Here is a 20,559-nt window from a genome sequence, read left to right on the forward strand (position 1 = left end):
AAATGTGACTCAAGCCAGTAAGCCTTTTTGTGGCTTAGTCATGAACACAGTAGGTTTCTCTGAAGAGAGCTCAGAAGATTCAGCCTGCCTAATTCAAAAAAGTCACACCCACTGTAGCTGACGTGAGGGAAACCAAGTTGCCATGGGTATTGAGAATGCTTCGTTCCAGTCTCCCACATAAGTGAGGCACCTCTAATCACAGACCTGCTAATCCATGACACCAGCTGGGCGACAGGGAGATGAGAAGTCTCAGCACTACGAAGGCAGTGGGGAAGGAGCTGACAGGGGTCCCTATGGGTTGAGACCCTTTAGCACGTAGGCTTAGACAACCTCTCTGAGAGCTGGCAGTGATTGGCAGGAAGTTCTGTTTGTGCACCTCATGTCTCAGGCCCCTGGCCTCATGGTTGGCTACCTCCGAGCACAGACCTGACAATCTCAGTGTCCTTGCAGGCAAGGACTTCTGTTCCCAAGCCGAGCTCTCAGGACACAAAATTGAGACAGAAGGGAAAATTCATCTGGTTTTATTGGTGACCCAGAGCAAATTTGTCCAACCAGACACTGGTCCAGTGAGAATTGCAGACTCACCAGTATGTGACGGTGGCTTGCATAGGCTTACCGAGTCTGTGCCTGTGTTCTGTGCTATGTCTGTCCTTCTTATGACAAGACACACTTTTAGACATCCCAGCGCAAAACACCAGCACCAGCACAAAAGACAGTGACAAAAAGACAGAACACAGTGGCTATCTTTGGAAGATCCAAAGTGAGAGTCACAATACCTAAAGGACAAGGCTACTTCTAACCAGAAAGTTTTCTCCTGTAAATCTAAATTTTGGAAAATTTCTTTTTGAAAAGACAAGAGGCTCTAAGCACTTTTGCTCAACCGGACCCCAAGCAGAGATCTGAGAGTCTGAGAGTAAGAAAGGTTACTTTTGCCAGCTTGGTCAGAGATCCCAAGAGCTCAGCTGCCGTCTCCAGAGTGAGTGAGGATTTCCAACCATCCAGCCCTTGTTGTTGAAACTGTTGGGACGAAAATCTTTTTCTATACCAGCTTAGGTTAGAGTGTTTTGGGGCCCATGAATTAATTGACAACAGAAAGATTAATAGGAGAAATTCTGTAGGGAGTAGCTCTCTGAACAGCTAGGGATAAAGGTTTATATACTGGTTTAATAAGGGGGGTTTAGAACTTCAAAGGATGCAAGGTTCTGATGAGGTTTGTTTATACAGATTACCTTTGAAATGTCCCACTTCCCCAGGTCAGTTGCCCCTGTGAGAGGAGACTTCCCCAGAGTGCTGGGGAGGGGGGCACTTGTGGCAGATGACTCTGGTAAATCTCAACTTTAGTCAGATAGGAGAAGTTCAGAAAAGATTTCTTTCTGCACCTGTAGCTCAAATATTTTCACTTTGATGCAATCTTTATAGCATTCTGGTGCGTCGTTGGTCCCTTCACAGGGAACCCTGGAGAGGCTCAACATTAAGCATTTAGAGTGGAGGCAAGTGACGCACAGGGAAGATGTGTGGTGCTGGAGGCTAAGAGTTGTTTGAAAGGCTATATGTAAAGTTGGTAGAATCCCAGGTCCCTTTCTCCAAACTGCAGAGCTGGACAAATAGCTGTGCCCTACTCCCACTTGGGGAGGTGGAGTGGTGAGAGAGAGAGAGAGAGAGACAGAGAGAGAAAAAATGGGAAATGGGATTGGTTCTTTTCTCTGGAGAATGAGGACCAGAGAAGCTTCAGAAGGGTGCAGACTGGCACTGCCCAGGGGTGAATATGGGCTAAAAACAGCAGGACTCCTTTCCACTGTTTGGTCCCCAAGCACCAGCCACAAGCTGTCTGCTTCCACAGGCAGGAAATTGGGGCTACTTTTCTGGAAAAACTGAATGACCCTAAAAATCAGATTTCCATACATAGGCATCCAGGAGCTTCTCAAAAACAAAGTTCACCCCTAATCACCTAACATGAACCCACCAGTTATAAGCCCTCTCTATCATACAGAACCCCCAATCAGCTTCCGTGTCTCGTGCTTAAATACAGACAGGCAGCGATAATCTGATCCTTGAGAAAGCCTAAAGCATAGAAGGAAGAGACTAAAAGAAATCTTGAACTGAAAAAGACTTGGAGGAAACAGATATTTCATAAGAAAATATAAGAAAAAACATTGATCTGTAATTCAGTTGTTTATGTAAGGAGACTGACATCAGTTGTTTATAGTCACAAACTTAGAAAGAACTAAACGTGTATCAGTAGGATGCTGGCTAAACGAATTCTGCTGTATTATTCTGATAAACCCATACTCTGGGAAAAAATCAAAAGGGTTAAAGTAATTCTACAAATTTCAAAATGGAAAAATATTCATACCATTTTGTTTGCTAAGTTAAGAAAATACTTTTACACAGTATAAAAAACAGTAGACTGTGAACCCATGCATGCAAAAAATATGTTTGTGTGTCCCCAGAAAGAATTGGATATTAATATATCAGATCATTAGCAATGATTATATCTGGGAGGATCTTAGGGGCAAACTTGACTTCCTATATTTATTCCTTGTTCAGGCTCTTTTAAATGCTAGAAATTATGGCTTTTGTAGTTAAGGAAGAATATTAATTTTTTTAACTGAAACACACTCAGGACATCTGCAGAATACCCAGGTGACTGACTTTATTTAGCCACATCTGCTTGGGAGTCAAGGATGATACTGCTTTACCAAAACATTCCCAACATGAGTTAACCTAAAATAAACTCATCTCAACCAAAACTATGTTGCTTGTTAACTATGGTTCAGTTGTATAATATGTGAAGTTCTGAAGTCACAGTAACACTTCTTATGATGTTATCAGAGAATTTACTTGGTGACAATCTGGATTACATGTGATTTTCTAGAAACTTTAATCTAATACATTTTCCTTATGATGCATAAAATTTGTGCTGTGTCTTTCCTTGTTAACTGGTGCTGCTGGTTTTGGATCTCCTGAAGGTACAACTTTCCCCTGGGGGCTTCTTTCTTTGTAGGAATTAGGAAAACCCTAAGAAAGGCTTGAGAGATTCCTGGGATTTGGAGGCCAGTTGCTGGATTGGGCTGGGTGGTTAGTTGTAGGGCCCAGGAACAGATACAGCCTAAGTCATTGTCAAGGAGGGGAGCTACAGTTGGTGTCAGAGAGGATCACAGGTCCATCTCCAGGTCCCATCTGTAGGAAATGAGACCAGAAATAAAAATTCTATAAACTCTCTGTGGTTTCCAGTGTCCTGAGAATAACATCAAAACTCCTCAGGCTGAAAAACCCTATTTGTCCTACCACGCTCTCATCACTTGGGCCAAATTGGCCTTCTTTCAGATCTTTGGAGGCCAACCATCTTCTCCTTTCAGAGTCTCTGCTCATTCTATTTCTTTCCACCTGAATGGCATCCCCTGGCTCTCCTGTGGCTGACTTCTTTCTTTTCACCTTTTCAGGTCACAGTGTCAGCTTTCCCAGTGAGGCTTTTCTAATTAGTGAATCTTAGTAAGCTTCCTTTATCTCTGTTTCAGCCCCTGATTGCTTCCATCTTAGCACTTCACAATTTGTATTTATTTAGGTGCTTTTACTTACTTTCCTTTTATTTATTTAAATTAAAGAAATTTTTTTTTATTGAAGTGTAGTTGATTTACAGTGTTAGTTTCAAGTGTACAGCAAAATGATTCAGTTATAGTGCCAAGTGACCGTGGACTTCCTTTCCTTGGTACGCTCTGCTGCTGAAACCGTCAGTGCAGCACCCATGTCCCTCTCCTTCATCACTGCACACCTGTCAGATTTCCAGCTGCCAGCATTTGCATTTCTGTGCCTGAAAACTTAAACTTTGGCTTCTGGACGCTCACTCTGCCTACCTGTGCTTCTGCCTGAAATGCTGGAGAAGATGTAGCCCTCGACCAATCACTGACAAGAATTCGTGTATAAATGCCCCGGCTCCCTCACTCATTTAGGGAGCTCGTCACTAGAATTGTTAGCTGGCTTACTCATGCATGTTTTTATTGGCTGACTCTCTTTCTCTGTCTCATTTCACCACTTCCTTACTAGTGTTTTCTGCGCTTTCCAAGTTAACTACTTATACTCAAACCTCAGTGTGAGGGGAAGCTTCTGGTATGTGCGGGTGACAGTAAGTATTTGTTGAATGGATAAATGACTGGATGAATGGATAAATGGAATAATAGATAAAAAGTAGGTTACAAAATAGAGTTCAAGGATGCATGAGGTGTAAGCTTTCAAACTATTGACCGAAAAAGCAAATGTGTGGTGAGCTCGTTCTAATTGGAATTAGTTGGCTCTCAAAAAGCAGATAAGCCTACATAACAGTTTAAGTATAGGCAGTTTACAGTCTAATATGGCATTTAAAAGCTAGGGTTTCTTTAGGCTCCCTGCCCAATTCTTGATGATTTGATGGATGCCTGACTTATGTGAACTTTATACCTTTATTGTTTTATTACAGTATTTACCTAAAGCATTAGTGTGCTGTGCAAACTCATAAATAACGTTCAACACGAATTTTATTCAGTTTAGGTGAAGTTAACAGTCCAAAAATTCACCTTTCAGAAATATATCTGAAAGTGAGAATTGGACTATAAGTGAAATCACATGGTGAGATTTAGCACCACAGAAAGAAGTGATCACAGAAAGGGACGGCGGCTGCGGAGGGTGAGGTAACGGGTTTTAGTGCGGGAAGCACTGTCAGACGCTTTTGTCCGTGTCATCACTGGACAAGTTCAGAGTTGCTTAGGGACAGACTAGAATCCTGAATCAGGAACTCATTTCTGTTTTCAGCAGATTGTGCCTTTGGAGACTAAGCTAGACTGGGAGTTGCCTGATGGCACAAAAGAACATCAAAGTCTGACCTTAGGAAGGTCAGTGTACGGCATGCAGGTGACTTTGAATGCATGAAAAGTTTAATTATAATTAGTATTGTTTTCTAACACAAGACAATTGGTATGGACTAGTAAATCATTCCTCCCTAAGGAAAGCATTCTTCGAATTACAATAGAATTTAATTCTGACGCCCTAGGTGATAGGTGCTATCTAGCCCAATGCATTTAAAATTAAAGCTTAATATGTCTAAAATCTTCTAAATTTGTATAAATTTCCTATAAGGAAGCACTGATAGAATGGTGCTGGTTGAAAAATATTTGTGTTTAAACAAGCATTATGTGTGAAGCTGAGCTAACTAAACATGCTAATGGAAAATATTGTTCAGAAACATTTTCCAGGAAAAATTTAACTTCTTTTGATGAATCAGCCTGCTTTTTCTTATGGATATTGAGAATCTTGCAATTGTGTGTCTTTTTATATTTTGGCTACCAAAGAGCTCAGAACATCATTTGCACCTCGATTTGCTCAAGCACATGGGAACTTATGACTTTTATATTTGTCTTTCTAAATTTTCCCTTGTTTTTAAAAATCTTTTCTGATTTTTTTTTCTCCTGGGCCTGATTTTTTTTTTTTTCATTGCCTGTGTTTTTCTCTCCTTCTCTATGTAAGTCACCACAAGCTTTTTGTGGAAAATGAAGGAACAAATGATTCATGAATAAAACATAAAGCCATCTATTTTTATTGCATTACTATTCTTTTTTTTTTTTTTCAAGGCCAAATGTTTGCGAAGAACAGAAACTGACGGTGGTGGGACTTGCACACCCATGTGTCCAAGCATCCACACACACCGTCAAGACCTGGAAACGGCTGCACGGGCCCAAGACGGTGTGTGGGTTATGAAATAAGGTAAGAGTGCTTCTGCTATTTCCTCTTAATTCCTCAAAATCAAAACCAAAGCCTCAGCTGCATCTGAAGATTTCACCTCAAGGCATTTTAGAAAATAATTATATAATTAAATAAACATGCAAAAGATACACCCACCAGGATCTTTTCTGAGTTATATGTTTTCCTTTAGGAACAGGATATATTCTTACTTTACTTGAGGCCTCATTTATATGTGAGCTATAGTAGATTAGATGCCTCTAATTTTACCTCGTGACAGGACTAGGCTACTGAAAGCTGAAAGTCAGCAGGCTGACAGAAACAAGGAATATTGTGTTGGTTTGCTAAATTTACCATGACTTGGATCCAGGGCATCTACAGTTGTGAACCACCACCTGACCTGTCCTTGGTTCTCTTGTAATACCTTGAATTGAAACCTAGAGATTCTTTACCTGTATTATGGCCTTTGAGTTAGGGTTCACTCAGCTGGCTGGGGGAGGAGAGACAAAGCAAGTACATGCTTTCTATGTTAAGGCTTCATAAGGATTTAAAAAGAAAAAGTCCTAAAATAGTTTTATGAAACATCTAAGTATCTCTTAATACAAATAGTTGCTAATGGGTTCAAGTTTTATATAAATGAATCAATTTGGTCTGAATTCAGGATACTTAAAGTTAAGAAAAGCATGGCTTTAGATTAATGAATTCTTCTTCTCCTCCGCCTCCCCCTTCCCTTCCCTCCCCTCCTCCTCCCCCTCCTCCCCTCCCCTCCCCCCTCCTCCCCCTCCTTCTCCTTCTTCTTCTTCCTACTACTACTACTGCTAAAAGAAAGTTGAGGACATTTGTAGATAACTGGGTTTGCCATTGTATAGAAATGGCAGAACACTGATAATATAGGACTAAATAAAATAAAACTGCATCATGTATAATTGTGAATATTTACATATACATTTTGTATTCTTATCAGATGAATAGTTTTGTTGTTCTTCTTGTTGTTAGTCTAAACTCTGGATCTTTAAATGAAGTTTAAATTGGAAAGCCTCTCCTCACTTTTCCCAGCTGTATAGCACTGGGAAAGTTCCTCTATTTCTCTGAGCCTCAGTCTGTAAAGTTAGAAAAATACCACCACACATGGATATTACGAGGACTCACTGAAAACGTATTTCACACATGTGGCATCATGCCTGGTACATAGTAGGTACTCAGTACGTTTGTTCATTAGAGAACCTGCTTTTGAAAATGGCTTTTCACTTAGATTTTTTGGTCCTCCTCCCAGAGGTTTAACCGTTGTTGATATTAGACTGAACCAAAGTAAGTTCACTACCTCTAGACATTCGGACTTGAGAAAGCAAACATGAATGAGGAAAACGTGTTTTATATTTTTATTTTCAAGAGCTTTGTAGTTTTATACATTCCTTTATTCAGCAGATATTTATGACACTGAGTATGGAGTTGAGGCTGTGTTAAAAGATCTTTGGCCTTTTTCCCAAACTCGTATCCCTTTGGTTTGTATGTAAGTATGCTCACCTAGACTTATATCCCTGTTGGAGAGATACACATCCAGAAATACTAGGAGACACTTCAAGATGGTGAAAAATTAAGTGCCATAAAAAATGGTATAGCCATTAAGCCTTACTTTTGAGAGGAGAGAAAGAGTGATATACATGACGGGGAAAGAAAAGTTGGAGAAAGTGAAACTTGACCTTGACTTTGAACGAGGAGGTTTGGGCTGGGGATATGGGAATAGGTATGTGAGGGGGAGTGAATATACTGCTTTGGGGATGAAGAATAAATATGACATCAATTTGATAGAAAGGAAGTTTAGCCAGTTTAGAGATGTTTGGTATTTTGTTCTGTTAAGAGGTCAGCACAAATAGCTATAGTGTAGTGTTTTCAACCTTTTCATCCTTTTTTGGTCATTTCCCCCTTACAAAAGAGCCTTTGTAAACTTTAAAAATTTTTAGTAATCATCCCTTTTCCCCGTGAAGATTTAATACCACTGATACGTTTTATTTCTGTTTATGTGCTATGCAGGTTTGTAGGACCACTGACTCTTGTATTAGCTAAGGTTGCTTTTTCACCCTTCCTACCCAAGAACTGATTGCCTCCCTCTTGTGGGGGATGTCACCACTGTTAGAATGCATGCTGTCGTGGGACCAATATATGAGGGGCCTTCACTGTCAAATTGAAAATCATGTGCCTTGTTCCCCTGCAGGGTTTCATTATTCTCTTCATAATTTGGGGTTTCATTTTGGATAGCCTGAGTAACTTATGCTATAGGACTGGAGGTCCCTGTTAATTTTCAATAACTATACCTATATTGAATCTTGGTTACATATTTAGTGAGGAGTGTGTGTGTGCATATGTGAGTGCATGCGTGCATATATAACATATACAGACAATATATTTGTGTGTTTGTATATAAATGGGAGGATTTAGGTTGAAGGGAGAATTTTTTAGTGGGTTTAAAATGACAGCTTTGGGCTTTAGAGGAAGCAAGACTGATCTAGGTTCTGTGTTTCTTAGGACCCGGTCTTACACCGTCTACAGACAAGCATGCAGCATGGAGCAGCAGACCATCTACAGGCGCTGCCCTGGTTGGAGCCGGCGGGACAATGAACCTGGCTGCCTCCGCTGTAAGTTGTAATTCTTCCTGTCTGACTCTCTGTCACTAGGAGTAACAGTTTTACTCTGTTTTGGGCTTCAATCATATCATGCCTGTCAAGTTTTAGGCATCTTTAGAATCACCACAGATTCAGAGCATCTCTTTGGACTGAAAATGCACACATGACATGTGCAAAAATGCACAAAAAGCCTTTCTGTGAAGTGTTTCCAATGATAGATGTGAAATCAGAACCTGTAGAATGGCTGCTTTATATTCTGTCTCCTTATGTAAAAGACAGTTTATTTAAAGCCAGACAGGTTACACCTTGACTTCCATCTCCCTTTTCTGTTTGCCCCTTTCCCATATCATCACATTTGTAATCCACAATTGATTCAAAAGTCCGGAGGGAAATCACCGTACTAAATCTAAATGGGATTTCTCGACTTGTGCTTGTCATGATTAATTGCAGAACTCTGGAAGCAGTTTACTTTTTAAGATGAGGTGTGTGGTCCTTTTCTAAACCTCTGGTGAGGATATTCCAGAACCTATGGAGTATGTTTGACAGCACTCCAGCAGCAGAAATAGTGGTATTGTATAGTTCATCCATGCCAGGAGAAACGGCTCCAGTTAGAGACTCCTTTACCTGTGTGTTTACCGTAACTGTGAAGTCACTTAAAATGCTTCGGTGTGTTGCACTCAGTGCGGCGCCCCAGCACAATTCATCTTTTCTGTTATCCTGCACCTTCGGGACTTTGTCGGCATCCTGGTTCCTTCCCCACTGTGCTTTCTGCTCTTAAAATAGCTTAGTGAAGTGGCCTCAGGCTTCCCATGTTAAGCAGGCTTAATGTGGAGGGATGCACAAGGGTCACTGTATTTGCACGCAGGGCTGGGTGCAGCTGGCTGATTTAAGCTCAGCGCATCCATCTGCCCGTGATATCATCTCAACTGTAATACACAGTCTGGGAAATTAATGACTGTGAGATGAATGTTTTATATTGTGGTATGGCATCTAGCACAGTCTTTTGCCTCTGGTATTAGTATTTCTTGCTGGTTTTTTATATTGTTTTGGCTACACCATCCCTGCTCCATGGAGTTTCTTTAGATGAGTGCTACTCAAACTTGAATATGAATACAGATCACCTAGTACCTTGTTAAGATGTGGATTCTGATTCAGTAGATCTGGAATGGGGCATTTCTACAAAGCTTCAAGCGATGTAGAAGTTACCATGTACAGAGTTCTACAAGGCTTTATTCAGACAGCGTTACTTTGTGATGTAAACACTTTTCCATGGAGGGGCTACGGAGGAACTGGTACAGGTTTCTAGATTACATCTATATTAGCAACATGGTGCTTGCCTTGGGGATTTTCTTTCTTTCCCTCAAGTCCATTCTCCCCCGCCTTCTTGTCCACCTTCCTTTTAGCTGTCTCTGCAATGGGGACTTGTTTCAATGGAAGAAGATACTCAGAGGGTGAAGCCCAGCGGTGCCAGTGTTGCAAGGGTTTTCAGGGACCCCGATGTCAATATGGTGAGTCGCCAACAAGACCATTTTATTGTGATTTGATGCTCTCTGCCTTGCTTTTAGGGACAGGCCATTTTTGTTGATTCTGACTAATGGCAGAGTTATCCCTCCGGGGACTGGTGAGCATTTCAAATGAGCCACTAAGCAAAAACCTACAACCTACAGAGTACTTAGCCTCACAAATTATGCTTTGCAGTTTAGTTTTAATTATTCACTATCAGAGTTCAAAGGGTAGCGGTAAGTACAGAATACTCTTATTTTGTAAAGGAAATGGCAGCTTAATAAGAAAACCTCTTTCTGACCTCAGATGTTAAATCTTTAATGGAGCCATGGTTTGAAAGCGCTGGTGTAGTATTCTTTTGTGAGATTTATGTGGTTTGTGAATAAACAAAGTTGGTATTAAGACAAATGCAGTGTGATGTGATATTTACTACTTTAGCGTCCTTTGTTTAAAAAAGAAAAAAGCCCAGAAAAACCTGACACTTGCATGATTCTCAAAGTTTCAAAACTTGGTAACCTAGTTTTCAAGGATGGAGCTTAATCAGCTGTCAGCTTTGGACGTGTACCTTTAAGATGTTTCTTGTACAGGAAATCTTCAAAATGGCCAATGATTTATCTTTTACTGTATCTGCTCTGAGATTGGGTGGTTTCAAAAGGAGTTGTTTTGACTTGATCATCTGATTCTGGTCTCCAGAGAATGTGAATGCATCCGCGTTTATCTTTGCAAGGCAGAAAAAACAAAACAAAACCTACTGTATAGAAGTTAAAGAAATAGGTGTAAGAAACTAACAAAACTATTGTACGCATTACCTTCTGCTGATGTGTTCACCTTCTCTTATCCCTACCTGAATCTTTGTCAGTGGAATTGGAAGGTTGCTGAGAGCTCATCACTCATGTCCGTTTGCCTCCTCTGCCCTTGGCGTAAGGTTCAGGCTTACGTTGTTCATGGGTCACCTTAAAAGCTATTTTTCTTGTAAATTAATCTTGATACTTTTTCTAGGTTGTTTGCTTTTTTTTAAAAAAATTGTGAATTAAAATAAAGCCAATTTTCAATCCCAATTTATTCTTTGACAATGAAACACTGATTCTGAAATAGAGGGCAGTATATACCTTGAGATCTGAGGTGTATCTTCAACTGTTCCCATTATTTTTAAGACATTGACAGACCTGTATGTTGATCCATGAGATTGAATTATTTGCCCTTAAGTAATTGTTTCAACTATGTGGGCAACACTGGTTTCTTCATCTTGATCAGTAGCTCAATACATGTCATTAATTCATTAAGAATTTAAAAAGTAATTAATTATTACTTTATTAATTCATTTGTTTTAGTAGAATAAATCTTGCAAAACATCAAGTCCCTGAGGGGAGAGGTAATTAAGAGACATATGGTAATGATAATGACCTAGAAATTACACCTGGATTAATTTATTCCTTATTTTTCTACATCAGTACTTGAATATTTTGATTATTTCAATTTCTTAACAATTTTTATTTACCAAAGTAATTAAGTAGCTAGATTTTGTATTTTTTAGTTTTGGGTTGGTGAAAATACTGGATTATTTTAAACATAGGCAGAATCAGTGTGTGTTTTCCACAAGTTTGTTTGTATACCAAAAAGTTCCATAAGTCACTGGGGGAGACCAACCTTACAGAATACCATTAGGAGTCTGCATTGCCTTTTTTAGTGTTTTGTCCAAATGTATTTACAACACAGTTAAGAATGAGTGATATGAACTGAGTCTTGATAGTGGATCAAAAATGAAAATTAGAAAAGACTGTTTTTAAAAAGAATGTAATTGAAAGGGCATATACATACTCTATCAAGCAGGTGGATTATAGTCTGGAGGTACTGCCTATAACCTGTCTCTTATCCAATGGCTGGATTTGAGTTCTGAATTATGAGTGTATAATCCTTGGTCTGACTGACATTACTCTGTCTAAATATGGTGTGTGTGTGTGTGTGTGTGTGTGTGTGTGTGTGTATATACATATATATATATATTTACTGTTTTTCAAATTATGTAAACAATGATTCAAGTGATAAAAATAATTCAAGTCCTAAAAAATTTAAATTATTAAAAATTAACAGTATATACAATATCAAAAAGTAAAAATGTATGGTTCTTGTGCCCTTAGAAAAACATGTGGTCACTTTTTAATATATATTTAGTCATAGTCATACAATATATGATAATCATACAATATATGCAATTTTAATTAAATGAGATCATATATACTGTTTTGACATGAATGTCCCTCTGTTTTCCTTACATTACTTTTTCTTCTCTTCCCATTCAACTTTCTCTTTCCGCCCTAGATTACAATCTTCTGAATACTCTTTTGTCTATTTCTCTGGTCTCATGGGATCATATACAGACAGCTGCATAAGATTTCATGGTAGTGATGTGCCATACGTTTTAAACTACTCATTTTTTGATGGACATTCATTTTCTTTCCAGTTTTTTTGGCACAAAGATCAGTGCTGTAATAACATGCTGCTTTTACTTCCATGATACAGATTCCCAGCAGTGGGACTATTAGGTTCAATTACTTGTGAAGTGATTTTTGGGCCATGGTAATGACTTTGCCAGTTTACTGGTTTTGGCAGACTAAAAATCTAGATGAATGCAAATTATTTACTTATTTTTTTGACAAGTTAATGTAAGAGGGAATTACTTGCATCTTCATCTATACCTGGAGATCTGATAGATTAAAATATCTAGAATCAGAGTAAACATGGGTTGCTTTTATTATAGGCTAAAGTTTACTTTATTTGACATGTATGGGGAGAAAAAAAGGTTTAGAAAATGAACCAGATGACCTTTCAGAAATGGAGAAAAGAATCCAATCCCAGAGAGAGAAAGGACATGCTAATAAATGAGAGAAACGCTTGAAGTTGATAATGATTATAAAATTGCTGATCTACTTAACTCATGTGAAAAATCTGCCTCTAATAAGGAAAAATGAAGAAAATGAATTTGGACAATTAGGAAGTAATGAAGAGCTTTCTAAAATAACTATTGATTAAAGGAATCAAAGGGAATACTTTGAAGATTTGAACGCATGCAAATCAAGCTAGATGGCTGGTGGTGAAACAGTCTCCTTTTTAATTCTGTGGATCGAGGCAGAACAACTTGGAGCTTCATTAACTGATTTGTATCACATGCAAAGTGACTCCTTTTCTCCTCATCACTTACTCCATCTTCCCTTTCCCTGGTAAGAAGTTGAGTTAAGTTATGATGTGCCTAATGGTTGGATGCTAAGACTCTGAGCTCTTCTAATTTCTTTCATTTATATATTCATTCATTCATGCATTCTTCTAGTCAGTCTTCCAGTTAGTCAGTAGATATTAATACATCAGTCTGTGTGCTAGGTACTGCAGACACCAAAACAAATACAGCATCCTTAGTGTGGTGGGACATAGAGACCAGGAAATCAGTGATTGTAACATCTCTCGCAAGTGCTATGCTAGAGGATGGTTCTGTCCCAGAGAACACAGGAGAGCGATGCTCTGTGTGATGCAGGGAGATAAATGAAGTTTTATGAGAAGATTTGAAAATAAAAAATACAACTTAGTCTTAAGATAAACAGAGCAATAATATGAAATGGGGCATAGGAAATAAACTGTTTCCCAGAGACATTAAAAGCAAAGCAAGTTCAAGGAGCAATAATAATAATACAAGTAGTTCTCTTGGCTGCAGTAAGAGATGCACATGGGACATGGCAAAAAGAACGTGGTTTCGCTTATGTCCAGGGCAGCAGTTTCTTAATTTTCCTTCGTCCAGCCAAACTGGCTCTTCCAGAACCTTATGCAGAGGCGGTTACTGGGTCTTCAAGGACTTTGTCTTCCTTAAATCAGGTTCTCTGAACAGACAGTTTAGCAGACAGAGTTTCTTGAACATAGAACACTGCTGGTTGGTACTTTATCCCTAGGCCAGAGTCCCCAGATGTCTCCATTACTTCAAAGAGTGATAGTTATGCACCTCAAAAATGGAGTGTTGCTGGAATGCTATCCAGTGACATGAAAAATCCTCACAAGTTCTGGGGTTGAAGTCAGGTCACACCAGTGACCACTTGCACTGTATTGGAGAAGTCATTTTATATCCCTGAGCTTCGATATCATCATTTGTAAAATAATAATGCCTCTAATTTTCCTGAGCACCTTCCATGCACCAGGCACTATTCTATATTTACATGGATGAAATTATTAATCCTTACAACAAGTCTATGAGGTTAATACTCTTATTTGTCCCATTTTTGTATCCAGCTGAAGCATCCCAACCTATTGAAAGATCAGACAACTGGGAAGTAGGGGATCTGGCATCCGTGTCCAAGTGCTCTGGCTCAGTGTCTGCAAGCTTAAGCTTTAAGCCATGGCCTCTTTGTAATAATCCTTGACATAATTATCTGTCAGTCGTATTGTTATCTGTGAGAGTCATACAAGGTGATCTGTAAGGTAGAAAGCGTTATCCAACCATTACTTGTTTTTGTTGACTGTAGATTCCTGGAGGATCTTTAAGGGAAGTGCACACAGTGACATGGGAAAGGCTTCTGCTGTTTCTTCGATTCCCATCCAGTGGGAAATCAGAGCAAACCTTGGGTGTTGGGTCACCAGTGGTTTTCAAGCAACCAGTAGGTTCCAGTCAAGGAGTCCAATGAGCTCTCACCATGATAGATCTCATCTGTTCTATGCGGGTAGAATAGGAGATTGGACCAAGGTATTTTCTTAAGATGCTGTGTCTCCAAGAACATTTTGATTTGGAGAAATGGTATAGGTTGAATTGTATCACCCCAAATTTGTATTTTGAAATCCTAACCCCATAGTAGTTCAGAATGTGACCTCATTTAGAAATATGATTTTGCAGATATAATTAGTTTAGGTGCTATCATACTGAAGTGAGGTGGGACCCTAATCCAGTATGACTGGTGTCCTTATGAAAAGGGGGATTTGGACGTAGAGGCATGCACACAGGGAGAATACCATGGGAAGATGCGGGCAGAGATCAGGGTGACGCATTTATAAGCCAAAGAGTGTCAAGGATTGCCAGCAAAGCACCCGAAGCTGGAAGAGAGGCATGGGAAGGGTGTTCCCTGACAGTACACAAAGGGAGGCCACCTGCTGACACTGTGATCTTAGACTTCCAGTCCCTAGAACTGTGAGACAGTAAGTTTCTGTTGTTTAAGCTGCTCAGTTTGTGTTACTTAGTTACAGCGGTCCTGGAAAACTAATCTAGGAAGTTTAGAAGACATTTTCTCTTTATCCACAGCTTCATTTCGACAGTAGGCCTATTGAAACGAGGAAAATGGGGAGAAAGTGGCAGGGGGTTTATAAAGAGCAAATCATGCTAAGAAAACTTAATGGCTTATTTTAATTGAGTTATAAAATTAGTGTGGGAAGGATATATAATTTGGAAAAAATGCAAAGTCACTAATTGAACATGCTTATTAATCTGCGATCCTAAATGAGTTTTACTAGGAGAGAGTATGAGATGAAATGCAGGTTATATTGTGGAGATAAATTGATATGCATTCTTAGCATGAGCTGATAGGGTAAAATTCAGAATTACTTTGTTCATCATAGAGATGCATTGCCTTAGAGACTTAAGCCCTCAGCAGTGTTCTAGCAAGTCCATGGTAAGGCGACTGCATTGTGCTTTCTGTAACTTGACAGAAGGTTTTGGCAGTACTGACCGGGATTGAGACGAGTACAGTAAAGGGACAGATAGACCATTGATGAGGAAAGTAAAGCAATTACTTTTGGACATCTTCCTGTGAGCCTAGTAAAGGGCCATCTTATTTGGAATTCATACAGAAGGTTTACTACCCTGACACTGATTTGAAAATAGAAGCCTTGGCAATGCTTTTACTAACATACCCTTCTAGGTACGCTCTGCATGGCTGCTGTTAGCAACCATAAGATGCAGTTTAAAAAAGAGAGCATGAGAATTGCCTGATATTGCAAGTATGACAACCTTAGGAGAGGATGACCTAGCACCATCCAGGTGATTTGATTCTACAGGGTGTAATTAGTGATGGGCTAGAAACGTTGAAGATGGATAGTAGTGACAATAATAGCTAACTCGTAAATCATGTTTTCTGTGTGGTAAGTGCCATCCTAAATGTTTATACATGTCAGTTCATTTGCTACTCTTGACAGTCCCATAAGGTAAGTACCATTAATCGTTCCCTTTTACAGTGACACATCTGACGTAAAGAGAAACTAAGTAACTTACGTGAGGTCGTACATATAGTCAATGATGGACCTGGGGTGTGGACTCAGGCAGCCTGGCTCCCAAGTTTGTCCTTTCAGTCATGATGTGATGCTGTTTCTTTAAAATGTAATAGCGCCCCTGATATGAAAAATATAGTTGATATCATTTCCCTGAAAGGGACATAAGGGATTTATAGTTTATTTTTAGCACTTAAACCTGGTCAGTATGCTGAAGAAACAATCTTCCTGCAAAAGGTGTGGGCGAAATGATTTTCTTTAAAGCTTTACTCGTTATATACATACGTATGAGGGACTCTTGGAACCTGTGTGAGAAATACACAGCTCTGCTGTTGAAAAGGCTACATTCTTGTTACAGAGATGGGAAAACAGATCATTATCATGTGATGAATGGTGTTCTTAGAAATACACTAAAAGAGACCCTGGAACCAAGTCATGGTGGGGAGCTGGACTTGAGTTATGCAAATAAGATGCATATTAATGCCGTGCTGCTCATTATTGCCAAGCTGATAGTTTGGATCTCAGCTCCTCAGATATATAATGACACTGAAGATATTAAGATGGGCATCTTTATGTAAAAATGTATTTAAAACATATAGCTGTAATACAATGGAAAGAGATTGAAAATCCAAAGGAAAGGAAAATGTTATGTCATTGAAATGGCCAATTCTTGAGTGTAGTCATTTGTCATTTCTTCTTTTTCATTGCTTGCTGCCAAAAGGTTTTTGTTGTTTTTGTTGCTGTTATAGTTTCTTTAAATATCATACTTCTGTTATTCTATCAGGTACACAATAAAACTTAAAAATGCCCTTTTTGGTTTTTTGACTATTTAAGTCCCATTTTCTCTTAAGAAACTTGATAAGCGTAGTTTGAAGGAAGAAATTTGGATAAAAAAGTTAACGTGCTATTTTGCAAAAATCAATACTGTTCATTTTTTGGGGGGGATAGCGTAACTGAGTTTTTGCATGCCATTTGAATTTGAAGGGTATGTTGTGTGTGGGGAGGTGGGGGCTGGGGTGGAAGGTTAGATTTTATTTAGGGTTATTTATATCTGGGCATAGTGAACTAGGCAAGAATTAACAGCATGACCGTCAGTAATTGGGATGCATCACTTAATTTGGATGGTGCAACTTCATTTCGTAGACATTTTTGAAACCATAAATTCCTTAGTCTATTGTAAAAGCTGACTAACACCAGCTGTAGATGGAATGGAGTGTCCACATTTCTCCATTAGCGTTTAGGCTGGTTAGTGTTAGAAACTATCAGTATGATAAACACTCATTAAAATTCCCTATAGTGATCAGGGTGCTGGTTAAAGAAAAATGAAACTTCTCTTCAGGAGTCTCTGCTTTCAGGGCCGTCCAGTGAGGCTGCATTCGGGGAGTGTGGGGAGGAGGAGGAGGAAGCTCCCAGTGGGTCTGCTACCTCGGTGATGTCCTCCCGACAAGGGGGTCCTGGGGACCCAGTCAACCAGGTCATGGAATTTTTGAGGGTTATTTAAAGATCCGTTTCCTGAAAAAGGCAAAGTAGGAGACTGGAGGAGATAAAGCCAGAAGTCAAATTCCAGGGAAGATAAAGGGTGGAGAGTATTGATGGGAAGAGAATTGAGAGACTAGATGATATTGAAGGTGCAAACTTCACTGCAGATTCGAGTCTTTTCTCACCAGGAGCATCTGTGCAGGGCGCCCTCTTCCTTACTGTCAAGCTAGTATAAAGCTGGATATGTGGGAAATAATGCCTTATTATTATATTTTTTAAACATGAATAATCCGCTTTACTATATTTCTCAAAATGTATTCTCTAGATCACTGTTTCCATTGGATTTTAAAAAGTGTTGCAGGAAATGAAGTTTCTCTGTTCAAATAAGTTTGGGAAATTCTTTGTCAAATAGCCTTACACTCTGTTCATTCTTGTAGGATTTTCCAGAGCCTTCAGTATGCTAATGTGTATTGTGACTCTCAGAAGTGTATCTAGACTCCTGTGTATTCCAAACCCGTGACTGGATATCCCTTTTATGAGGGTATCTTGAAGTATTATTATTTTTGATACGATTTTTTGATTAATATTCTTCAAATATTATCATTTTGTAGGACCCAATTGCTCTGTGTATGCATAGATATATGCATGAATATATGTATCTACATTGTCAAAATTGAAAATAAAAAAGCTAAAACCTTTTTCTAATCTGTTCAACTAATAATGACATATTTATATAATAGTTAAAAAAATACATTTAACAGGATGCTTTCCCATATGTTATCTCGCTCAGCCTCACAACCACTCTTCATATTATTCATAAATTAGAATTGAGGTGATAGAAACTCAGAAAGTGTAACTGATGTGCCTGAGTCACAGCTTGTTAGCAGCTGAGCCAAGGCTTTAACTCAGACCTTTAACTCCAGTGTTTTATGGCACTGATTTGTATTGTCCCACAGCTGCCTGGGGATAAGCGGGACTTGCCGTGGGTCCCAGTAAATGCTTCTTTTTTTTTTCCCGGCTATAATATGAACTGTCCTGGGCTAATAAGTGGAAGGGGCAGAGTGGGGTTGGGGAAATCTCTCTCCTCTTTCTCCATTCAGGCCCTCATGCAGTTTTCATAATTTATGTTTTTCTCTTTTCTCTCCTTCATCCATCAGAACTTAGCTCCATTGCTGGTACTAGTAAACAACTTCAAGCTAAAGTTGGGAACTACTGATCTAGCATACAGTCCACCCTCCATATCTTTGGGTTCTGCATCCGTGGATACGGAGGGCCAACTGGACCAAGCCATTTTATTTAAGGGACTTGAGTACCTGTGGATTTTGGTGCTCTTGGTGGGGTCCTGGAACCAGTACCCCATGGAGGGATGGCTGGAGTAGCTTAACCTAAATGGTGGCTGAGTTCTGGAAGTCAGCAGGTAGTGCAGTCTTGTCATCCAGGGGAGCTTTGAAGAATGCTGTAAGTGTACTGTGTATGCTACTGTTCATGCTCTTTCCATCCAGAGGTGCAGAGCTAGCTTTGTCTGTCCCCTCCTGGACAAATAGTAGAGGCTGGTGGCTATTCGCTTCTTCACTACTGCCATCAAGTGAAAAAGCTCTTGTCCAATTTGTTCCAAGCCCATAATGCCAAGGTCTGAGTTTTTGACTAGGCATCATACTGCCTTTTACACCTACCACCCTCCTGTCCCTTGCCGCCATATATATTCTACTATAAACTAACTTTTTAAATCTCTATTTTATTAAATACATCTCTCTTGACCTTCATAATGCCCAAGAGGATACTTACAATCATAATGAATATATTTACCATTGAGATGAATGCCCCAAATCAAAAGTTTATGAGAAAAGGAAGAGATATGGTAAAGAACACAACCTTATGCAAAAAGACTCTGTCCTTTGACCTCAGCTTTAGGGAGGTAATCTCTAGACCCTTGGAATATAATTATATGATAGGAATATTTACCTAGGGGTCTTGGGTCACTGGATAGTCTAACGATATGACATAGGGTAGGGACTGGGCACACCTGGGTAGTCTTAGGTTGAGGTCTTGCCACATCTGAAAGACCAAGAATGTGATTTATGGTAGGGGCTTCGGGTCATTATCAGAGGAACTGGAGATTGGAGACTGAAATCAACTAAGTGGGCAATCATTCAGTCAATCAATCATGCCCATGTAATGGAGTCTCCATAAAAACTCTGAACATAGGGCTCTGCTGAGCTTCCCTGATTGGCAGCAGTCCATGCATATTGTCACACACTGATGTCAGCAAAGTAACATGTTCTGGTTCTACAAGGAGAGGACGATGGAAGGTCCCTTTTTAATACTTCCTGACTCCACCCTATGCACGTCTTTCCTTGGCTGATTTTAATACAGTAGCTTTTAGTACTTTTTGTGAGTCCTTCTAATAAATTATTGGACATGAGGGTGGCTTGGGGAACCCTTTGACCTTGGAGTTAGTGTCAGAAATGAGAGTGGTTCTTGTGGGGACAGTTCCCTCTAAATTGTCAGCTGGATTAAACTCTCTCAGAAGGGGACTCTCTTCTTGCGTCTCTTCTTCAAGAATAAAATGCTTTGGGTCTCTGTTCTTTCTAGTGAGTGTTGGGCACGAAGGAAATTAAGTAGCATTCTGCGGCTGCTTTAGGTGGGTAGAATGATATTGGATGAAGGCTTTCCTCATCACTGATGAGAATGGTAGTATCTGGACTGCCTAAGTGGGTTGAAAGTAATGGTTTAACCCATCTGTTTATTGAATCAGTTGGCAAACCACAGAAGACAAGTGTAAAAATAACGTGTTTATAGTCTGTTAATTCTGAACAACGCCTGAGACTGAGTGGTGTGGGGGAGGGGAGAGTAAAGTACATGAGACCTGAGATTTTAAGAACCTGCCTGCATTTTTAATGAACATTTGTTGACGTCATTGTAATGGTTTAAAATGGTTTTAGAAAAATAAAATAAAATAAAATGGTTTTAGGGACTGCTTCAGAATATTTGACTGGATATTTAGTTATGTAACTTA

At 39.4% G+C, this 20,559-nt stretch overlaps 1 pseudogene; it reads left to right on the top strand.

Annotated features, from left to right (window-relative positions):
• The first annotated feature begins 214 nt into the window (after positions 1–214).
• LOC107032858 (uncharacterized) overlaps positions 215–20,559 on the top strand; it is a 386,442-nt pseudogene continuing 366,097 nt past the window's right edge.

Source organism: Vicugna pacos, chromosome 1 (genome assembly GCF_048564905.1).
Source record: "Vicugna pacos chromosome 1, VicPac4, whole genome shotgun sequence".
NCBI lineage: Eukaryota > Metazoa > Chordata > Mammalia > Artiodactyla > Camelidae > Vicugna > Vicugna pacos.